This window comes from Siphateles boraxobius, unplaced genomic scaffold, assembly GCF_051911475.1.
Source record: "Siphateles boraxobius isolate OS27281-9 unplaced genomic scaffold, OSU_SipBor_1 66, whole genome shotgun sequence".
Taxonomy (NCBI): domain Eukaryota; kingdom Metazoa; phylum Chordata; class Actinopteri; order Cypriniformes; family Leuciscidae; genus Siphateles; species Siphateles boraxobius.
In genome coordinates this window covers 31090313-31111551 of record NW_027509193.1, presented here as the reverse complement: position 1 = coordinate 31111551, position 21239 = coordinate 31090313, and the positions used below count along the sequence as shown (strand labels likewise).

The 21239-nt window shown below is 38.7% G+C and overlaps 1 protein-coding gene across 3 annotated transcripts in view; it reads left to right on the top strand.

Annotated features, from left to right (window-relative positions):
- brd4 (bromodomain containing 4) overlaps positions 1-21239 on the top strand; it is a 61941-nt gene that overhangs the window by 738 nt on the left and 39964 nt on the right. For 2 of the 3 annotated variants that reach the window (XM_077213569.1, XM_077213567.1), the window contains exon 2: positions 16232-16362. The exons of the other annotated variant lie outside the window; for it this stretch is intronic. The gene's annotated coding sequence lies outside the window, so the exon portion shown is untranslated. The remainder of the gene's footprint in view (positions 1-16231; positions 16363-21239) is intronic. 3 annotated transcript variants of the gene reach the window in all.

Sequence of the window (21239 nt, the reverse complement as noted above, 5' to 3'; positions counted from 1 at the left end):
TGTGTTTTGATCGTGTACACATACACACACACATATTGAGATACGTGCACGACGCCGGACGAGTCCGTGTTAACGTTACACACCGCTAGCATTGATAGCGGGTCGGAGGAAATATGTGGCTTATTGTCATGCTCTTAAGGCCTATTACATTGCCTCAACCTCATTGAACCCTCCTACTAAATGTTTTAATTCGATATGAACTCGTTTAACGTTAATATAACGACATTGCCTCAGTGTTTAGCGACTTTGCGTGTTAGGACTCATCCGAGCTGCCCGCAGTCGCCATTTTGTATTGCTTCTCCGTGTAACGGAGAAACGCACAACCTTTACGTTTGCATGAAAATGTGAGCGAGTCAAAAGGCATATTTAAATTATATCTTTCAGTGGTTAGTAGCATTACTATTCTTTATATTGAAGTGTATTTTGTTAAAAACGGTGTCAGTTTAGATGGAGATCTTGTCAGTAGCGTTATTAGCCGCGCAGCGCTTTCGGTTTGCGCTCATAGTCAGTGAATCTTCTGATTTTGTTGCAGAAATATCAGATAAATTATTATTGCGTGGTTTAGATATTCGGAATATTAAATACAGCCAGTAAGTACTTTGTTATACACGTAAACTTGTGTGAGGAGTAAATATTTGTTTTGTGTTGATCTGACATCATAGCTCTGTGATTGACAGCTGGTGGATGACTGACATGTTTCCTTGCGTGATTTGCTTTTGTGTTCTGGTGTGATTTTAGTTACTTGGCAATTTTGATCGCTTATTAAAGGCACCATGAAATCAAAAATTACTTTTTTATGGAATATTACAAAGAAAAATAATAATTTATCCGTTGACATTATTTATTTATGTACTCTGCTAATCTATAATCGAAATAACTTGCAACGATATCTTTTCTCTGATGACTTGTTTACTGGGACTATAGGGCAATACAACCTGTCACTAACACAAGATCACAGCAATAGCAAACCAGAATGATCCAATCAATTCCTGATGAACAATAGCAAGTTTTTAGTTTGTTCAGGGAGCTGTTTCACTCGGATATGTTACAATGGGGATGAAAATTACTATTGCAACTTCAATTTCATGCTGATTTAAAGTGATTTTTTTGTGTGTATGTTTGGGAGTCATTTTTGTCACTTAGCCATTTTGCTCACTTGCCCTTAGGGTTATGTTCAGGCTGGAGGCAAAGTGGCTCAAATAGGCCTGTCATGACTTGCACAATAACACGTGCAACACAATATATTTTCCCAGAAAAAAAAAAAAAATATATATATATATATATTTTTTTTTTTTTTAATAATTCTTTAGAATATTTAGATACTTGAAATGCTGTCAAAAAAGAAATATCTTAAATAAAAAGTTGACACATGTTGCAGCATCAAGGCTACGATTGATTTAGTTACCCCCTTAAATTAATTGATAATTAATTTAAACAACAACCGATCATGGAAATTTGTGTAAATTGACATCCCTAGTAGGCCAGGGATGTAAATCGGACAGTTCATCACGATACGATATCGATTCTCTCAGCCAGCGATGCGATTTTTGCCGATACCTCAAAAAATTCCGCAATTCGATTCAGGGCTATTTCAATCGATTTATCGATATTTAGATATTATGTGCCAAGTGTACACAACCAGTTATGTTTATTAACTCACAAATGCTTCCAAAAATGTAACATGAAAGTTTAATTAAACTCTTTGAAAAAATTGCACACCCTCTGCCAATTGGGACATTTACAAGTTGTTTGTTACAAGTTAAAAAAAACATGATATGAAAGTGAACAAGAACAGAGTTATGTTTTTGCAAATGAACTCTATAACAGAAGAGTTCATTTGCAAAAACGGATAACTCCGTTCTTGTTCATTTTCATATATCATGTTTTTTGCATTTGAATATCAATCAAACTGCAGCTGGGTTGTTTTGATTAAGTAGGCCTAATAACTAAAAATAAATACAGGTAACTTATAAAATTAAAGTTAATTGAAAGTATTTTTTTATATATAATTTTTTTTGTGGCAAAAGCCGATAACTCCACATTTCATGTTTCAGAGTTAAACAAAGCCAAGTAATTGCTATGATGCATAATAAAACACTTAATCTTTGTAACGTTAAAGGAGAACTCCGGGCAATTTTTAAGTTAATCTTGATCGTTAGAGCTTTGTGAGTACTGACTATAGAAAATAAAACAAACCGGATTGGTGATTGCTACGCGGAGCTGCGACCGCGAATGCCCAGAGCTCCCACCCAGCTAAAACGGCAGCTATGGGGGCATGGACATAAAGAGCGTTTTTGAGCCTATTAACAGACACAAAATGCAATTAAAATGTCTGTCCAACATGAACAGGGACCCTACATGTGAACAAGATACGTTTAGCAACTTAGCCATTGTTTCAACTCACCTAAATAGTCTTTTAGACGGCAAGCTGTTGTCTCGCGCTGCAGTCCCATGCTGTAGCCGGAAAAGGTGAACAATGTCCAGGTGGGAGGAGCGTTGATCATGTGCGACGAGTCTTCGTACATGGAATGGCATTTTTCTTCAAACGGCCCCGCTGTGTTGAGTGTGTGTAGTCATCCTTGTCAAAGTGTTCACTGCAAATGCGGTAATCTTTAGCGCGTAGTACTTCTACGGGAGTTTGCACATCAAGTTGAAGTACAACTAGCCACAACTGCAGAATCTCGAGGTCATGGAAAGGAAGACGATGAAAATTTAAGCTCTTATATTTTCGCATTCGGTTGCCACAATTCGGAAAGGCACAAACACGAACCATTTCTTCTTCACTTGTATGCAACTCTGATCATAACTCGTCACACATGATCAACGCTCCTCCCACCTGGACATTGTTTACCTTTTCCGGCTACAGCACGGGACTGCAGCGCGAGACTACAGCTTGCCGTCTAAAAGACTATTTAGGTGAGTTGAAACAATGGCTAAGTTGCTAAACGCATCTTGTTCACATGTAGGGTCCCTGTTCATGTTGGACAGACATTTTAATTGCATTTTGTGTCTGTTAAGAGGCTCAAAAACGCTCTTTATGTCCATGCCCCCATCCGCGGTGTTTTAGCTGAGTGGGAGCTCTGGGCATTCGCGGTCGCAGCTCCGCGTAGCAAGCACCAATCCGGTTGGTTTTTTTTTCTATAGTCAGTACTCACAAAGGTCTAACGATCAAGATTAACTTAAAAATTGCCCGGAGTTCTCCTTTAATCTCCTCAGCTGACATAGACGCCAGTCAAACTTTGTTGTTGTGATTAATGTACACGCAATACAGAGAGCTTTTCCCTCACCACGAACGTCTGTTTTAGCAAGATTCCGTTATATATATATATAAAAGTTTCAGCTTTTATTTTCCTTTTACGCCCCGAAGAAGATATCACGGGTTCATCAAGTTCGTTGAAATCCATCCTCGATCACTTTTAATCAGCTTTGATGAAACTCCTCTCAGCTTGCGCGTCTTTTCAAAGTGACTAGCAGCCTTGTCACCTGACCTGAATACTGCACACTGATTCGCTAAAACAGACTTTTCGGGTTGTGTTCACAAACAACAAGGGTGCTTGTCGTTTCTGCTGTAAAAAATGAACTCGCGATGCCTTCACAGTGGAAAATCCCGGCTTTTGTCACAAAGGGTTCAGTCAATCTTGTCAGCTGTCGATTTCAGCTGAGAAAGGTTATGTGAGGATGTGGAGAGTGTCAAAATAAAAAGGGATGTCCCCATACCATTTTTTCCGATCCGATACCAACAATTCGGAGTATCGACCGATACCGATCCGATACCCGCGCAGTTTATTTTATTTTATAAATCAAGTAGAATTTCTATAACTCTGTGTGTTGAACTGATAATCACTTATTACTTACAGTAATACAGACAACTTCATTATAAAGAAAAGCAACAAATAAAAAAAATATGATCATCATAACCTATGACAAATTCTATTATAAACTACATTAGTGGATAACTCAGCAGAAAAATTTAGTGTAGAAAAATCACGAGTGCACAATAATTGTATAAAATCTGAACATTTAGTGAAAATAAATTATTTAGTGGGAACAAATAAGAGACAACAATTGTGGCACTAAATCTGGTAAAGAGTTACACATTGCTCTTTGTATTGTTGTAAAATACATTCATGAAAAACAAGAGAACAAATATCAAAAAGGTCAATTATTTTATCTATAGTCTACTATGAAATTGAGACATTTTTTAAATGTATAGCGCAGCTGTTTAATGAGGCAGCAACATATGATAGATAGGACAGAACAAAAAAGGCTATTAATAATCTTTCATTGCCCAAAAGTAGTAGGCCTATGATATAATTATGAAAGACTCCAATACAGTGCGGCACAAAGCACTTATGCGCATCCTGAGCGCAGAATGATGCGCTTGAAGCAACACAGTCACAGCGCGCAGCGCGTCGAGTCCGCATTGAAAAGTTCAAAGCATAAAGGAAAGACATCGATGCATAGTGTATTATACATTATCTATCTATGCAATAGTTTGAGCCATTTCTTCAATTGTAGAGTTCAATTGTAAAGGAGCACCTTCCAAACCCAAAAGATGTGTCTTCAAAATGACAGCAGTTCAAGTAAATCTCCTGAAAACACCTCTTAGATTAAAAACATAAAGAGAGACAAAACCAATTTGAGCACAGAAAATCCCAAACATTTTTCTTATGGGACAATAAGGGTTTACCTTTGTCTTATATTAAGTAGCCTAAGTATCGGTATCGACCGATCACAATGACAAGAAATCGGCTATCGGTATCGGCTGCAAAAATCCTGATCGGAGCATCCCTAATTATATCCCTTGTAAACTGTGGCATTGCCCCCCCTCCAACCATCATTTTGTTTATAGTAAAAAAAGTTTATTTAGAGATCAGACTCTACATTGAAAAACTGCTCAGTTCAGTGCGAGCTGAACGAGAATCACAGCATGGAGTATGTCGTGCTTATTCGTTTTGCTAATGAAGTCTTATTATTTTTGTTGATTCAAAGTTCTATGTTTAATATAATCAAGTTTGTCATTGTACTGTTTGTAGTTCTTTTTTATTGAGAATAATAATGAACCCACCATTCAAGCAATTGCCGCCAATTTGAAAGCGAAAGTAAAATGTGCACAGCTGCACGGGCATTCATGGGCGATTTAAAAGAAAGATGGAAAGGATAATCCTACTGTAATACTGGTGTTACCGGTGTTGTCACACATTGATTAACCGGTTGGAAAATTTCCTCAACATCCCTACTATAATCACCACAATCCATACTATAAATGGAGCAGTCCTATGTTTTTTTTGTCTTGTCCTTTGTTGTTTGATTAACATTAATTAGGCGGACAGCGGGAGGAATATAAGGCTGCTGTCACTTTAAAACTGAATGCTCCGATCCAACACAGTGTAACGCGTTTGATCTAACCATTTACGTTCACTTAAGACATAACCAACTGTGTTTATAACAAAATGCCAAGACAGGCATTTTGACATTTTGTGTGCATTTTTTCCGTTCAGGTGCAAGAAGTTTAGAAAGAGAACTAGATTTAGTATTTGTGTGCTGTTAGAGTTCTCTTTCGTATCTTTTTGCACTTGAATATTTAAACTGGGAAGGCGTAAAAACACGCGCAAATGATACATTTTCGGCATGATACAGGCGGCACTGGCCCGATCAGGCAAGTAACCGCTCTGTCAGCTGCCCCGAGCGTTGTTCATACGGTCAGGGCCATCGGGCAGCCCTTACTGTCGAGCCCTGCGTCCCATGCCATTTCTCAATCATGTATGTTTCTTTATCACACTAATTAGGGGTGGGCGATATCTCGATATTTAAAATATATCTCGATATTTTTTAAACACGATATGGATTTTGACATATCGTATATATCGATATATTGTTTATATTTAATTCTGGTTTCGCCGCTTTGTCTTCTCTGCGCTGTGCTCGTCCCCGCCTCCTTGCTTTTGTTCCCCCTCCCCTCGCGTGTTGTCTCATTCAACATGGCGGCGCCCGCAACTAGCCCGGAGGCTACAGAACTCGTCTAAAAAGATCGTCTTAAATGCTGTCTTACATGCACTTCTTGAGGCACACTAGCAAACACACGCAAGGTCTCTCGCTCTCTGTCCCTCTCTGGCGTGCGCGCGCTACACGGTGCTCTCTCCCTATCTGCCGTGCGCACGCTACACGGTTTGAACCATGGTTTGAACATTCACACAGCCTTTCGAAACGATACATTTCCCGGCACATGTTATTAAAAAGGATGACAATCCCGGTAAAAAGGGACAGGTGGCAATTATTTTTGTATACAGCAATTAATTGGTATACAATTATTATTTTTGTATACAGGGATTTTTTTTTTAAATGTCGCAGAAGCACTCTGGACTACATGAACTGCCTACCTCTTTGCACTCCAATAAAAAAAAAAAGACTGGTATTTGGCATATTTGTTTTTGCATTAGATTTTGTTGGGTTATTTTTCCTGTAAAGATATCGAGATACATATCGTATATCGAGATATAGCAAAATATATCGAGATATATTTTCTGCTCCATATCGCCCAGCCCTAACACCAATGTTGTCAAAGTTTAGTTTTGCGTTTTTTGCTATTATTTTGCTGTGGCAAATTATGCAGAATTGCAAAAATGTGACATTTTCCACTGTAATCAGTAATCATGAAAATGAGGGACTATTTGAGTACTTAAATAACTACCTATCTCAAACTCAGCTCCTTGAAGGGCCATTGTTCTGCAGAGTTTAGGTCCAACTCCCCTGCCTGGAAGTTTCTAGTAATCGTGAAGACCTTGAGTGGCTGGGTCAGGTGTGTTTAGGGTTGGAGCTAGGGATGTGACAGTGAGGATATTTTCCCACCGGTTAATTGACGTGTGACAAAACCGGTATCACCGGCGAGGGCTTTTAAATGTTAATTTGTATAAATTATTAATTAATAAAAACGTAAAATGCGCGCGTTTGCACTGGCATGCATAATGGTGCGATTATTGTGCTCTGAATTGGCTCTAATTTGAAAACGAAACAATTTTTTTTTCTTTACATGGCTTATAAAAAGCTGTTGTGTTAATGTGCACTTCACTTTTAATTTAGCATCAATTCATCCTTCGCAGGGAGTTTGATTGACATGCAATCTGGCTAATCAAAATCCACCATTTTTGTCCGACAAAGCAGTAAGGAGAGTTAGTAGATTAATGTTGGTGGATTTGAACTTGGCTTTAACTGAGGCAATCTGTCACAACACATTAAAAGAGCCACTACACGGTAGGCCTATTTATTGTTTAATTTTCTTTGACTGACCAAATTTTAAAGTTAAGACTTTGTTTCATGTTAAATATTACCTGCTCGGTCCTGTCTGAAAGCGCGTTGTCAGTGTCCTCTATTTCTCACTGCTTGAGAACATGGGTTGAATCCGAAATCGCCCCTTAAACCCTCATTCACTAAGTTAGGCCTATTCCATACGTTAGTTCACTAATACTGTTCACTTCAAAGAGTGAATGAAAACGAGTGAGCGAATTCGGACAGCCATTGTGCGTACATAATGTGGGATTGAATAAGTGCACTCAATAACGTCCACTATGGTTTCGGACACCATTAAAAATTGCTATGTCCTCAAATAACGCCCCATTTGAGGATATGGAGGCGATTTGGGATTCAGCCACAGTGTGTGGCGTTAGAGCACCATGGCTTGTCTGACATAGCAACAGTAACTAAAGGGGGCGGGTCTTTGCGAATGGCTTGAATGGTGGGGGTTCGTTATTATTGTTAATGAAAAACACGAAAGAGAACTCGATACTGACGCATGTGTGCAGGACTTAACGGAGACTGCAAAATTGCATTAAAAATATTTAACGTTTTAAACTTTTTTTTCCCCGGTGTCAGGGTGGGCAAGTGATGAAACCGGTGTTGCGACTGAACACCGTGTAACACCGACTACTGTAGCAAGCCTAGTTGGAGCTAGGCCTGTCACAATAACTTATTTTTGTTGGGTGATAAATTGTTCCTGAAATAATTGCGATAAACGATATTGTCATTTTAAGACCAGTTTATGCCACTTAATATATAATCATAATAAAACAACATAATAATGCAAGTAGGCCTACACACGTTTAAATGACATTTTTTTTTATTAAGAATATTTAGATACTGGAATCAGTGTCAAAAATAAAATATCCGTCTTGTGCATGTTTACATAGAAAAACAATGGAAAAATGGAATGAAAAAACGTGTTCTCTATAAAGCTGTGAAAGTGCTCCATTTCGCGCTGTCAGGTTTATATTTGCATGGGAACAGTGGATTGCTGCTTTTAAAAACTGAGTGCGTTTAGACTTTTACTTCCGAACTATCTGTAGTTGTCAGAAAAACACTATAATAACTCGAATGACACCGGCTTTTCACTTGTCAATGTCCTCTCTGTGTATGAAGGAGCTGCCAGAGCCCCGCTTTTGCCTCCAACATGGAGAGCTGATCAGATGACAGAGGCAGCGCGGTCGTCAAAATGTTGGTGACGTTACATAAGTGTTTCGCTTGGTCGCTTGTTTTAAAGCTTACCCTTGAGTAGGCAAACTGTACTTTTTATGTAATAAATGGAACCTTATTGTAAAGTGTTACCGATTAGCATGCCCGGATTAACATAGTTTTGTGCCCTAGGGTGACCACAGTTTAAGTGCCCCCTTCCTCACACTTAATGTGTGAACAATTGAAATTCAGTATTTCTATGAAGACAATAGATATACATGAACTTACAGCTAAAGTAAAGGCTCACCACAAATACTGCAGGGAATTCAATAAATCCGTGACAAGAATAGCGCGCGTAGACGTCTGTGGGATGGAGACGGAGACAAATCACAACCTGCTATGTGCGTCTGAGCAATGAGCGATCTATCGACTATCGTTAGTCGTTACCTAGCAGCGAATGCAAACAAAATGAAAGTGAAACGAAAATACGCAACTCATATAGGCCTATGATTAGGACCGTGGAGCAGCAGCAGCGCCCCGAACTACTGACAGTAAAATAAAGCCCAGAACTTGCCAGTCGCGGGCCGATGTCGCTCACGATCCAGTTAAGAAATCAGTTGAGATCCATTTAAGAAATCAATTGAATTCGCCTCAGAATTTTAACATCATTCATCACTACGAGATCCAGCGAGAAACATTCCGATTCCGCGCAGAGTTCTGTTATAAACCATAGATATCAGATCAAACAGCGCTGACGTGGAAACCAGGAGAAACACTTCGCTGCATATGTTAGCTTCAGGGCCTGTGCTAGTTAACATTACTTCTGCTCCTGCCGCCGGTTTCTGAATAAAAAAGCTCGCGATTGCGGGTACATTATGAATAGTGGCAATGTGCCGTGATTGTTTTTCTTTTTTAAGTTTTCTCTTAGCGCAACCGCTTAACTGACGCCTGTCCGTTTTGAATTAGTCTGATTGACTAATTGGGCGGCAGTGTGTCACTGTGGAATGGACCAAGATCGGGGGAGGGGTAGGGGGGCACTTACCAAATCGCAATTATATTTCTTTATTTTTAAATGCATAAATATGTATGTATTAAATATATATGTATCAAATATATAACTATATAATGAATACATATACATTTATAAAATATGACAAATATATTAAAGGTATAGTATTTGTTTTAATGATTTGGTGCCCCCCATTGGCTGGTGCCCCTGGGCACTCGCCCAGTGTCACATATGGATAATCCGGCCCTGCCGATTAGTTATACACCGATTCAGACGTCTGGTGAGTTCAGTGTTGGAAAGATCAGTTGTTTAAACCATTCATTAAATTCATCGGTCCAAATGAGTCGTCAGTTCGCGAATTGGACGTGTCATGCGCGTTGTGTGATTATCCCAGCAGTTAGGACATGGACATCCCACAAGATTTGTGTCAACACAGAAAACATTTCATCACTGGATCGTTTTTTTCGTTTATTTAAAGGGTTGGTCTAAAACTTTGGTTTTCCGACCTTTAAACATTGTGTCGATTTATTTTGGTTAATACGTGTGAGGGAGAGAGAGCAAGACAGCGCTTAGTGTGGAGATGGTGAAGTCTTGTTTACAGTTTCACCTGGCTCCGAAGTGAGGGAGTGTGCGGTCGCGACCTGCTCTCTCTCTCTCTCTCTCTCTGCTCGTTCTTTCAGTTAAACTTTGGCGGGACAAAAATTTGCTTTGGCGGGCGCTAATGAAATTTCAATGCACGAAAAACCCTGTTATTGCAAACAGGATACAGCATAATTTGTCTCGTTTAGTAAAATCAAGCCATGCTTTAGATCGTCTTTTCCTCTCCATGATTCCCTCCTCTGCTCAAATCGCTTTGACATCATGACGCACAGATGCGAATAGGACGTCGCGCTATGGTGACCGATAAAGGACAAAAGGGAAAGTTGTGAGTTCACAGTCTGTATATTATGGCTGGGTTAGGGTTAGTTAAAGTCCCTGTAAAGGCAATTCTAAAAAAAAATTCTAAACGCATTATAAATGTTAGAAAAGTATTGCTAAAACATATTATAAAGACTGACCTGTGAAATACTGAATTGTGGAGTTAGACCGTTAAACAGTTTTTTCCCATTGCGGTGTTCTGGATTTTTTGGGTGGGGCTAAACGAGTTACTGTCAGTACCATTAGTTACTACAGCCTACAGTTTGCTAGCTAGCTATGCGTTCGGCACGGAAATGCGACCTAGATACGATCTCGTACAAAACAGATCGGTGTCCTTCGCCGCGATTGCATCAAGAAGAGGCGGATTAATTTTGTGAAGAACCACCTTGATGGAGAGCTGAGGATCACAGCCAAAACCCGCCTCTGTAGTGATCATTTTCGGGATAGTTTTATAAACTTTCGTCGGAGACAACTGTGATTCACTGATAATCCGCTGTTACTGGTGAATTCGGCCGAACCGACTCTCTCCCGCCTCGGCCTTCATCCTCCCGTCGTGCCGACAACTGGTGCCATCATCGGCAGTGCGTGCCCACCAATGAGTGTAAGTTGCCTTGTGTGCTTTTGTTATAATTATAGTAGGTAGTCCACAGTAACTCGACGGCAGCTTTCCCGCGAATGGGCGTGGTTTCAGCGTAGCCAGCGGACACGCCCCCAGCGTTTGAGAGCAGAGACTATTGCTCATTTTTTCAAGATTTTGATTTGATGTACTTGCCGGCTTTTTTAATCATTCAAATTTGGCTGGGTGGCTAATAAAACTTTATTCTGTGGTGTGACAAACTCAGAACACATACTTAATTTTGACTCTACAGGGACTTTAACGTGGAGGGCATACGATATCGATGGTGCATAAAACTTAGAACCGGTTCTCGACTGGAACTGGTTTTAAATTCCCATCCCTAGTCCCCTCAGAGTTGCGTTGGAATTTCTCCTTAGCGTAAAGGTTGAGAGGTCCATCTATCACTGTTTTCCATGTTTGTAAATAGTAAATATATAGGCCTAGGCTATAATCTGTGTTTACACAGCTTTTTAAAAATGGCAGGTGCTGTTGTTTTGCTTGCGTTCAGCCAATCAGCGTATACTAACGTCACTGGTAGTTCATATAGTGCTGGTTTAGACCCTACTCTGAAGTAGGAGCTAAATTGGTACCCCCCAAAGGCGTCGCTAGTAATAAAATCATTCATTTCCTGCGGTGCGAACATGCCATTAGTTTTAGGAACTATGAAAAGGTTTTCCTCCGGTGCGAAAGCCCCTATAGACTGACTTTCTTTCCTTCTGCATGGCATCCGCTGTGAACATGCAACACATCCGTACAGAGAACTTCTCATTTCTGAGGAGAGTTTAGTGATGTGATGGGTTTAATTGACTGACTTTAGTATAACTAACACACAAGGATGGTAACCTCTGTATCTTTCATACTTATAGGCTATGTGACTTTGTACATCCCCTTCAGGCAGCATAAAGTGCACAGAGATAGCAGGGTAGAGGTCAGGTAGATGTGTCTTAATGTACAGATGACTCTAGGTCAGTGTTTTCTGCTTGGTTGTAACTTTGCAGTGATCTTGTAGAGTGTGTTTGAGTGCACTTGTTGGCTGGAACTCCTCTATGTGTGTGTGCAGGTCTGGTTGTTTTCCCTCATAGCAGTTTTTGTTGCCATAGCAACTCCATCATTGGCCTCATTTAGGATGTGACCTCTGCTCTGAATGAGGGGAGCAGGAGTGAATGGATGGGAGAAGAGGAACAGAAATTTCCTTCTTTCTTTCTTTCTCTCTCTCTCTCTCTCTTTCTTTCTTTCTCTCTTTCTCTATTTCTTTCTTTATTTCTTTCTCTTTCTCTATTTCTTTCTTTCTTTCTTTCTCTATTTCTTTCTCTTTCGCTCTTTCTCTATTTCTTTCTTTCTTTCTTTCTCTATTTCTTTCTCTCTCTCTTTCTTTCTTTCTCTATTTCTTTCTTTCTTTCTTTCTCTATTTCTTTCTCTCTCTCTTTCTTTCTTTCTTTCTTTCTTTCTCTATTTCTTTCTTTTTTTCTTTCTTTCTTTCTCTATTTCTTTCTTTCTTTCTCTATTTCTTTCTTTCTTTCTCTATTTCTTTCTTTCTTTCTTTCTTTCTTTCTTTCTTTCTTTCTTTCTTTCTTTCTTTCTTTCTTTCTTTCTGCCAAGTTATCCTGTATTTGATGTGGAAGGTTGTGGTTTTAACAGTGTTATTTGAGTATACCTGAGATACTATTACAGTTTTTGTTTTATTTCTATTATTTTTTTAATAGGCCTATTTTGTTTTATGTTTTGGTAATTTTGTGTGTTTGTCATTTTTATCAGTTATTGTTTTTTTAATCTAGTTTTTGTTAGTGCAAAGCATTATGGAAAAACTGTTGCGATATTTTGTTTTTCAACAATATGTATTCCGATATAAATGTTCAGGAACTTTCACCAGATGACAATCTATATTTGGAAAGAAGGAATTATTCTAGTGTGAGGGGTGATTTTCTTGAGGAGTGCATCTGCATGGAAAAGAACAAAGCTGAAACATACTTCTTTACTCTGAAGATTATTTAAACTGCAAAATCCTTTTAGGACTGAATTATTTAGGAAAAGCTCCACTGATAAAAATATTTCTTTAAATTATAAATAAAACAACGATAATTGGAGAATGCCGTATAAGAAAATACTAGGGTATATCAGTCTTTAGGGATGCACTGAGATGAAAATTTTGGCTGATACAAGGGGTGGGTGATATGGCAAAAATATCATATCACGATACACGATTTTATCACGATTCTTTTTCATGATGGTTTTACTAGCGGCAGCATGTTTACTATTAGGCTACTGTCTCTTTAAGAACTGTCTCTGTTTGTTTCACTTTATACATAAACAACTTTATGTAAACCTTGTGTGTATTTGACAGTATTACCAAATAAGACTCGAAAGATAACTTAGTCCAGTATTCAGGTGCTGCTAGACAGGTCTTTATTGTCTTTGAGCTTCAAGTGTACGTGCTCAAAGTAGGCTAACTCCTGTTTTGGATGCGCTCTTCCCGTAACAACGCGCTGAAACACTGCAACTAAACCCAAAGATAATTTTTTTTTACAGTACTATTCTCTTCACAATAGTGCTGCAACAACGCATCGATAAAATTTGATCATTAAAAGAGTTGGCAAAGAATTTCATAAGTTGTGTCGCGCGACTATTACGCCACTCATTAAGTCGCAGAGATGTTTAAGTATAAAACATTTTTTTAAGTTGAGAGCAGAGTAAAAATAAAAAAAGATCAGAGCGGAGGTAGAGGAAAGACTATCGGAAAGACCCATAACCTTGTTCTGAAACACATGGCGGAGGCAGAGGTAATCAGTACGACCTAAGTCATCCAAGGTGTGGGAGCATTTCACTCTAAATATTTCAAAAAAGTGTGTTAAGGAATAATTGACGACAGGCCGTTGAATTATTATTCAATTCAATTATAATAATAATAATTATTATAAGTCAATTATTCCGCATGTCCTACAGTTACCACACCTCGAAACATTGATAAGATGATGTATTTCCAGACGTTTATCAAGTTTTTGTCATTAAAACACTCTTGTATTGCAGGGCTAATTTCTTACGCATCTAATCCCATGCCTCCGTTGCCAATTCCAAAACGTCATTTTACTTTTGCAGATTTTACTTTTGCCCTTTTAACAAGTAGGCCTATCAATAATTATTTATTTGTTATATTATCTGCAATAATTATGAAAACCTGTGCAGCAGGACTATCAATTTATTTATATATTCAGTTTAATCTTCTATTGATTATAGATAAGACTATATACTTTATTAAATTAAACTGCATGTTTCCATTGATTGTGAAGTTAGAGATTGAAAATTGCAGATCAAGCGCATCATGGGGCTGCATGTTTTTTCTTATGAATTGTATCCTATTTTTCCTATATATTTGTCAGAATGTAAAGCATGTGTATGTTTTTTGTGTTAGTCCATTTATTTAATTTTTTATTATTACTTTAACAGTTCAGGGATGTTCAAGGAGCAACCTGTTTTGGCACTTTTTGAAGATTTTTTGTACTGTGAATTTGCACTGTCAGTTCTGTTTTTGAATAAAGGGTTGAAAATTAATGCTTTTTAAAAATTTTATTTGTATTTGATTCATCAAATAATCGACAGATTAATCGATCATTAAAATAATCGTTAGTTGCAGCCCTAATTGTCAATGTTATGTAATATGACAGTCGCGATCATATATTGATATATAATATATTGGTTCTCATAAAAATGAATATTCATTTATTTATACAACGTTAATTGAAAAAGACGTTATTTTATAAATTTTTTTTTTTTTTTTTTTTTACTTTTTTGCACCATTTCTGAACAAGCTTATGATTAGGCAATATACACAACAAGCTTACAATGTATGTTAAAGTTTTATTTTAGGTGAAAACAAACAGTAGTCCTATGTGTAAACAAAAAATATAAAGAACAAAAGCATTTAAGCTTAAGCAGCGCGAAGGTGAAAAACGCCTCATAAAGCAGACTGAGCCAGTTAATGTACAGAATGTACACATAAACTCGATTCAGCATATGATTATCGTGTTTATACTGTTTCACGTTTATGTTGAGAAAAACAATAATATCCACATGCAGGGGCGAGGCCAGAAATGTATGCTCGAGTGAGAACGCGCTGCGCTGACAGATGTTTCAGAGACACACTCAAAGGTATTAGAAAAGTTATCTCGGATCACGCGGGGTCCAGCTGCGCTTACCAGCACCTGCAGTTGTAGATGCAATGATGGACAGCTGTCTTTCATCATTCGACTGCTGTTTGGATTTCATGTGATTTCTCATTGTGGTGATGATATTATTACTCAGATTATTTAATTCGATCAAAGTAATTCCATTTTGTAAGATTATTTAGTAAGATAATTTTCAACTAGTAATTCCAAACTTCGCGAGGCAGAGAACAACATTATGTGATCAAATATAAACTTGTTAACACGCTAATATATTGTGCATCCCTATTTTTTGATGTTTTCAGTGGCGTGGAGATGGCATGATTTGGTTAAAGTCTCTCAGAAAAATTGCATATTTAAATTAGAATATATATAGACTCCTTTTGCCATTGTGTTTCCACCTAAGTGTTGCACTTTCAAAATGACTTCTGAAGGTAAAATAGCCCAGTTTTTAAGAATTTGTCTTCAATCTGTTCATTTGAACACAAGAACGCTGTTAGAACAACGCCCCGTAATGTGTATAGGGGGTCAGGTGAACCCAAAACCATCCTAATAATACAGGTCTTCTGCTTAAAAGGACTAATTCACCCCAAAATTAAATAATTTACTCCCCATTTTTGAAAAAATGAAAAACGTTTTTTGCAATGAAAGTCAATGTTGAAAAACCCACTGACTTTCATTGGATGTACAAAAACAAAACGTTCTTCAAAATATCTCCTTTTGTGTTTCGCTTGAAAAAAGAACGACATGAGAACGAAGACAAACCATCCCTTTAAGACCAAGTAGTTGAGTAGGCATTCAGGTGACCCACCAACTAGTCCATTTTAAAAAGGTAGTTTGACACACCCCACTTGTGATGTGTACGCCACATCTTTGAATGTAATATCAGAGCAAAAGGTGCCTTCCGTAAATTAGTGATTTAAAATTAATTTATAAATGAAAGCTGCAGCCAGTTTGATCTTGCGTATCAGTGAATGAGAGTTTGAGGTGAAGAAAGAGTGCGTACTGTGTGAGTGTGCTGCTGTTAAATGTGTGAAGACTTCGTACAAGTCACTCATCTCTGTCTGTCTCTCTGTCTACCTACAGTAGTGGCCCTCGTACCGTGTGATCTGAGCTGGAGACTTCTCTCTGGACCGCGTGAAGGCAGCTCTTCTGCTGAGTGCTCTTGGAGAAGATGTATGCGTTCAGATAAGAGACTCAAAACGAGAGACGAAAATGTGAGTCAATAACCTGACAGCTTCTTATATTCAGTCCAGTCATAATTCCTGCCGGGTAATAAAAGCTTAATCTCGTAATAATGTCTGCCAAATAGGCTAACAGCTTTATAAAATGCGGGGTTTGTGTATGTTAGATCATTTCTCTGTAGTCTGAATGCTTTTATTACATTTTCAGTAATACTGAAGGCAGTACTTCAAAACATGGTGATTTCGTGTCTCACAGGGTTAACACCATGCCACAACAAAAATTTAATGTATTGAAACAATGGCAGTAATATAAAGTGAAATGCAAAAGCAATAATGTAAAATGAAACTACGTAAATTATGGTATCTATATTTTACGTTACTATATTTTGTGCATGCATTTATTTGGCTGTCATCACATCAAGACATAACATCTAATTTGTTTGTGACTGTTACTGAATCAACATTCAAGTCATTTCTGCTGAAAGGTGAAGATCCAACTCCATGTATGTCCTGCAATATCCCCCTTTCCATCAAACAAATTTTATTGGACTGTGTCCTGCTTTTGAAGTAAGTTTTGAAGTAAGCTAATTTTAGTAAGATTTTACCAGAAAGTTTTTGATTTTAAAACACTTTAGCAAAACATGGTCAGGTCAAAGTGTCTTAATCATTTTTGGTCCCAAATTTCTATAAATCTTACAAAATTAGCATATTGTGATAAAGTTCATTATTTTCCATAATGTAATGATAAAAATTAAACTTTTATATATTTTAGATTCATTGCACACCAACTGAAATATTTCAGGTCTTTTATTGTTTTAATACTGATGATTTTGGCACACAGTTCATGAAAACCCAAAATTCCTATCTCAAACAATTAGCATATCATGAAAAGGTTCTCTAAACGAGCTATTAACCTAATCATCTGAATCAACTAATTAACTCTAAACACCTGCAAAAGATTCCTTAGGCTTTTAAAAAGTCCCAGCCCGTTTCATTACTCAAAACCGCAATCATGGGTAAGACTGCCGACCTGACTGCTGTCCAGAAGGCCATCATTGACACCCTCAAGCAAGAGGGTAAGACACAGAAAGACATTTCTGAACAAATAGGCTGTTCCCAGAGTGCTATATCAAGGCACCTCAGTGGGAAGTCTGTGGGAAGGAAAAAGTGTGGCAAAAAACGCTGCACAACGAGAAGAGGTGACCGGACCCTGAGGAAGATTGTGGAGAAGGACCGATTCCAGACCTTGGGGGACCTGCGGAAGCAGTGGACTGAGTCTGGAGTAGAAACATCCAGAGCCACCGTGCACAGGCGTGTGCAGGAAATGGGCTACAGGTGCCGCATTCCCCAGGTCAAGCCACTTTTGAACCTGAAACAGCGGCAGAAGCGCCTGACCTGGGCTACAGAGAAGCAGCACTGGACTGTTGCTCAGTGGTCCAAAGTACTTTTTTTGGATGAAAGCAAATTTTGCATGTCATTCGGAAATCAAGGTGCCAGAGTCTGGAGGAAGACTGGGGAGAAGGAAATGCCAAAATGCCTGAAGTCCAGTGTCAAGTACCCACAGTCAGTGTAAGGACCAAAACTTAAAGATCAATCTTTAAAACATCACAATTTGTTCTCGTCAGACTCTTATTTTATGACAGTAATGTTTGATCATGTAAAATCTCTTCGTCAGTTTCTCATTGTATTATATGGATCAGTGGTATGTCTTCAGTTTCAGGAACTTTACTGCTGAACTGTTTCCATCTTTGCTAAAAATCCTTTGATCCCCCTCTTGTTTGGGAGGCTTTAGTCTGTTTGGTTAATGTATCCTCAGTTAACTAAAGTGCACTTTTAAAGTGTATGGCAAATAAAAACGGTGTAGTTCCCAGTAAAAATAGAGTAATCAATCATGCTTGAACGGATGCTCGTTCTGTTATTATCTTAGGCTGATAATCTCTAGGTTAATGCCCAGTGAAAGTGCACCGAAAAACAGTCTAAGCTATCGCATCTGTTGTGTGAACGTTGATGTAATGGGAGCTTGTGCTCTGGATCTGTGTGTCATAAAACATACACTACCTTTTGTATGATTTGTCAGTAAGAGAAGGGAGAATTTATATATATATATATATATATATATATATATATATATACACACACCATATACAGGGTTTTTCCTGGCTCAAAATGAGGCGGAGGTGGTAAAATTGTAACACTAGGGGGGTCCGGGGAAAATTTTGTACATTTTAAAGATAAATTCATTAATCTGGTGCCCTTTGAGTCACTCGAATCTGTTGTTAAAAATAAATAATAATCCACCCGCCAACCACCCATATTCTTTGATTTAGATATCTGCATCTGATCATCACATTACAATTATTCAATTAAGCATGATAATATGGCAACATATCACACAATTAACATTTATTTAAATTAAAAGTTGTTCTTTTGGCAAAATTACATTTTCTTTATAGCCTAAATAGAGGCTTTACTCCCTTTAAACTTATTGTCAATGTTTCATTTTTGAAAACACTCTTATCAGAACAATTTTTTGTACCTTTATAAAGGGCATTTTCCCCCTAATTTTATTTAATGTATGCTCTAAATTTCATTTAAAATTCTTACATTTTTATCAATACATTCAATTAAAATTATAAGACACTAGGCTGTTACCAATCAAATTAAATAATTTACACTGAAAAATCATAACTGTATTAAATGAGATTATTTTGAATATTTTTTGAATATACAAGGAATGTTGAAAAGAATGATACTTTGAAACTAAACCGCCAGTAGGAGGCGGCAGGCGGCCGTCTTAATGAGCGAGTCATTGAGTCATTAATGTAAACGATTCGTTCAAACAGCTGTTTGTTTCAGAATGAGGCGGTTTAATAATGGGCAATTGAATCTTTGACTCAAGCGATTAGTTCAAAACGCTGAATGATTGAGTAATGAATCATGGATGAGTGTTGCTGTGAGACGCGATATGGTTCTGTTGTTTGGAACTATTTTCGCTGCTAAAACAGAACAAAAACAGTCTAAAAATGTAAGTAACTTAATTTTAACTATTTGTTTATTGAACTGTTATGAAATTAATATCTCGGTTTCAATCGTGATGGCATTCAGGAAAACAGCACTCTGGTCGTGTGTAGGTTTCTTAACTATAATTAATGTTATAAATAACTGCGCGAGACTCAACAGCGCAACTTTGTTACCGTGCGTACATTAGGTACCATGATGGGAGTTCCGTGTCTTTATTACACTTATTTAGCTGTCATCCACCCTCGATTGAATGGAATGTTTTTATTACTCGACCCGCGGATTATGATCCGTGCAGCACTATCGGCAAACTACACGGTTAGAGAATGGACACAAGCGGGAATCGCAACAGAACTGTCACGGTGGAAAAAGTGTATATGAGCACGTGACTGTCTGTCCGAGTTTTGTCGAGAGGCAGAGGCGGCACGAAATTTGACGGAGGCGGCCGCCTCATAATTGTCTATGCAGGAAAAACCCTGCCATATATATATATATATATATATATATATATATATATATATATTTCTGCTTGTGCCCTTTTAAAGAAGATCTGTGTCATCCAGAGGACATATGTACTGCTAGGATCGTGTACGAGTTGTGACGACGTGTGTGCTGTGCAGCGCAGCGGCTGTTTGACAGGAGACGGAGAAGGGTCAAGGTGTCTGTTGGCGCTCTTGTGTGCCAGTGTATGGCTACTGTGTCAGCGCAGGGCACACCGCCGCAAACGACAGATGTCTCTTGTGTGCCACAGGAGGCTTACGTTAGGAGCAGATGGGGAAAAGAGGAGAGCTCTTTTTGAGTGTTTCACTCAAAGGGCCACATGAAAGCCTTTCATTGTCTTGTTTTTTGGGTATCCTGTACTTCCCTCTTTTCTTCATGAGCTCACTCTCAACTGCTTTACCGTATAGACTCCCTGATGCAGACGCACACACACACACACACACACACACACACACACACACACACACACGCGCACACACACACACACATGCAGGAAGAGCAGATTACTTGTCCCTGTTCTCTCCAGCCAGGTCCCTGTTGGGTCGGGCTTCTCAAACGTTCAGATGATTAATGGGCTCAGAAATCTGAAGGCGCTCTCTGCCGCTGCCGTCTTCTCATCCATTCCTCCCATCCCCCTTGTTCTCCTCACTCCCCTACCCTCCCCAATCCCATCTAACACACACACACACACACACACACACACACACAAAAACAGCCACCAAATGCTGGTGAGGGTCGTCCCAGCCTCTTAGAGTTTAGCTTTGTCACACGGGCAGCTGCTGTATTGTCTCAGGCGGTGTTGGGGAAGGCACGTGCTCTGGGTGGAGGGATTGCCGCTGGTTGGCCAGGCTCTGCCTGCAGAGAGTTTCCTGACAGAATGTGAAATTGGAGGATGTCTCTTCCTCCCCCCAGCAATATACACACCCTAAAGACATGGAAAATGTACAGGTTTCCCATCCTCGACCCCAGCCCCCCATACCCCCCCCTACACACTTAAAGGAGTGGTTGAGTCATAGGATGGGGCAATAAAAGTGAGTGCAGATGGTCGGGCTGGATAGGTTTACCTGGAATGTGAGCAATTAAGGTCAAAGGTTAGAGTTCCTGTCCCCTCTGGTGGGTCAGGAACCACTGTTTGTGTGTGTGTATGTGTGTGTGCGTGCGCGTGCAGGTTTTGCTACACTTGAGGGCCAAATGTCCTCCCTAATTGACAGAGATACCTTCATAATCAGTTTGTGCAGACGTTTTATGTCTTCACTAGTTAAAAATGTTCAGAAAACAGCCAATTCTTATTGATAAGAATCAATCTCTTCTTGAGATCTCTTCTCCCACGATTCTAAATAGATAACCTCTAGTAAATGACATTGTTTTGTAGTTTTGACAAAATGTTAATT